Here is a 3215-nt window from a genome sequence, read left to right as displayed (position 1 = left end):
ACACCAATGATCCCTGGGGTGAAATGGGAAAGGGCAAACTGGAGGTCACTGCCTCATTTCCCACGGTCCCTGTTCTCACACTGCTTGGGGGAGGCCTGGGCTCTGCAGCCAGGGGCTCTCTACCTTGCCCAGCACAGAGAAGGGGCTGTGGAGGATGCAGACGCACAGCCCCTCACACGTTTGGGAGCTGGCATGAAAGCCGCCCTGTTTGCCCAGGATTAGGGACGCTGAGCCCTGTTTGGGTGAGCGTGGGAGCTCAGCCTGGCCTTGGCGGGTGCTCAGTGGGCACCGGCTCCCTGAGCCCTCCAGCCTCTCCAGGCTTCCTTGTCCCCTCTGCTTCTCGGACTCTGCATTTCCTCCTTACGCCCCCATCCTCGCTCAGACTCAATGTCCTTGTTTTTCTCTTGTCCCCAAATTCCTTCCCTGCATCTAGCAGGTTTGGGGGCTTCCTGCCTGACCCACAGCCATCTTTCACGGCCCTCTGTTTCTGGATAGGATACAGCAAACCTGCCCTGCTAGCGATCCCAGTGTGGCCCTCAGAGCCCTCAGGGTCCCCGACACCCTCAGGGTGTTGGAGAGTTGGGCATGGTCCCCCTGCAGGGGTGTGGTGCTATTCCTCCACCCCACTCATTATGGGAAGCACACAGGTGCTGCAGAATCCTGAGGGAGTTAAACCACAGGTGTCCGAGCAGGAGCCAAGGCAGGGTGCTCAGCTGTGCTCACCATCCCTGTGTGAGTCGGCACAGCCACAGAGCAGACAAGAAAGACGCCAGTTGCCTTCAGGATGCCCTTGCTAAAGCAGTAGGAGTTACCAATTTTGTTACGTCTTGGTGGTGAGACAGGCAAAGCCGCTTCCTGGGGGTGCCTGCACAGCCTCAAGGCCCCGTGCTTGGGAGGCCTGTGCTTGGGAGGCCCATGCTAGAACCACCAGGAAATTCCTAATCGTTTTGCAGCAAGGGGCCCCACGTTTTCAGCCTGCACTGGGCTCCGGTAATTACACAGCTGGTCTCTGCAGCTTCCCAAGGCAGGATGGTTGTCTCAGGGAAAAGAGCTGTTTGGTTGTTTGAGTTTCAAGCTAAACTGGCCACTTTATTTTGAGAGAATGACTGTTTTTCAGAAGTGGCTCTCTGGCAGGCATTTTCTCAAAAGGAACCATGTGAGCCTGTCACTGTAAGGAAGTCCCCTGCAGGATCTGTTCCCAATGATAAAATCTGAGCTTTCAAGAAAAAATTCAAGGGCACATTTTCCAGCGTTCTGCGCAGCGTGGGTCCCTGAGACGCCCTGAGAAGAGGCTTCCAAGTTGAGTAGCGCTGCAGCCCACTGGGGTGACCCAGAGCGCAGGAGACCGTGGCCCTGGGAGCGGCCGCGCCCAGCTCAGTCACTGGACCACTGATGCTTCTTTCCAGCAACACGCAATGACAAGCAGCAACACGCGGGTGTAAGGACACACTGTTCTTTAAACCCACCAAGCGCGCGCCTGCTCGGGCCTTTGCTCTTGCTGCCTCTTCCTGGAATTCTCCTTTTATAAAAATTCGAAGGACTTACTCCCTCAATTTATTCAGGTCTTGGCTCAAGACATGTCCCCTCTGACCCACTTATCTACAAGAGCCTTCCCTTTCACTCCAGTCCTCTTTCTTTTTATCCCCTAACCCTGCCTTTTGTTTTGTTTTGTTTTGAGACAAGAGTCTCACTCCTGTCACCCACGCTAGAGTGCTGTGGCATCATACCTCACAGCAACCTCAAACTCTTGGGCTCAAGTGATCCTCTTGCCTCAGCAATCCAACTAGCTGGGACTACAGGCGCCTGCCACAAGGCCAGGCTCTATTTTTAGTAGAGATGGAAGTCTGGCTTTTGCTCAATCTCAGTAGAGATTGGAGTCTGGCTTTTGCTCAGGCTGGTCTCAAACTCCTGGGCTCAGGCAATCCTCCTGCCTCGGCCTCCTAGAGGGCTGGGATTACACCGGGAACCACAGCACCCAGGCCCTTGCCCTGCTTTGTTGTTTGTCCCTGGCTATTATAATCTCCTGTCGGTGCAAATCATTGTGTTTATTATGGAACAATTCATTTTCCATAAACCTGTTGTAATTAAAATGGAAGCCCCTGAGGGCAGAGGCAAAAAAAAAAAAAAGAAAGAAAGAAAAAATTCAAAAATGTGAATACACCACTCTGAGCATAACAGGAGACCTGAAGACTTCTCTGATGGTGTCAGTGGTGATATTGGCAAATGTGCTCTTTGGTGGTGAATAACGATACCGACATTCACAAGATCTGTGAAACTCAGCTCTGAGGCAAAAGGGCTGCTTGAAGTCCAAGGTAGAGAGATGGGTATTAAGGTACTGGAGTATGAGAAGGTCAAGCTGCACAGCTGTGCGCCACACAATGACCCTCCTGTCCTCTACCAACTGCAGATATGACGGGGATCCCTTGTGATTGCAACGGATCTAGAAAACTGCTGTTGTCTAGTGACGTCCACAGCTGTTGCAGTGAGTTAGCCCAATGTGTTACTTGTGTGTGTGTGGTGGCACTGGTGTAAACACGCCCTCTACACCTCCAGTGCTTAAGTCCAGCACATACAGCTGAGCACAGTACATAACAGTGGACGGTGACAACCAATGGCGGTGTCACTCATTCGTGTCTTTATTATACCATACTTGTGATCGTCATCTCAGAGTGTGCACTTTCTACTTATGAAAAGAAAAAGGGCAGGTGCCGAGAAGCCTCAGGCTGGTGGTGCAGGAGGGGCCCAGAGAAGGCGCTGTGACCGGGCAGCTCTGCGTGTTACCCCCAAAGGCCTTCGGGGGACCAGATGTGCAGGTGGGGACAGGGACACTGATGGCCCTGACCCTGTAGGGCCAGGCTCATGCTTGTGTTTGCACCTAAATGTTTAACAAAAAGTCTGCGAAGTAAAAAATAAAAGAAATATTTTTAAAATAAAGCTTATAAAATAAGGCTCTAGATGAGGAAAAATTTTTGTACAGCTGTACGTGTGTTTTAAGCTAAGTATTATAAGAGTCAAAAAGTTTAAAAACTTATAGTTCATAAGGTTAAAAAGTCACAGAAAACTAAGGTTAATTTATTATTGAAGAAAGGAAAACAGTTTTACTATCTAGTGTAGCCTAAATGTTCAGTGCTGATGAGTCAGTCTGCACCATGCCCAGCAGCGACTGAGCCACCACACTCACCGCCTCCCCCAGGCCAGCTTCTAGTCCAGCAGCG

The sequence above is a fragment of the Otolemur garnettii genome, unplaced genomic scaffold, assembly GCF_000181295.1.
Source record: "Otolemur garnettii isolate 467f Iridium unplaced genomic scaffold, OtoGar3 scaffold00161, whole genome shotgun sequence".
NCBI lineage: Eukaryota > Metazoa > Chordata > Mammalia > Primates > Galagidae > Otolemur > Otolemur garnettii.
Note: the sequence above shows the minus strand (reverse complement) of the source record.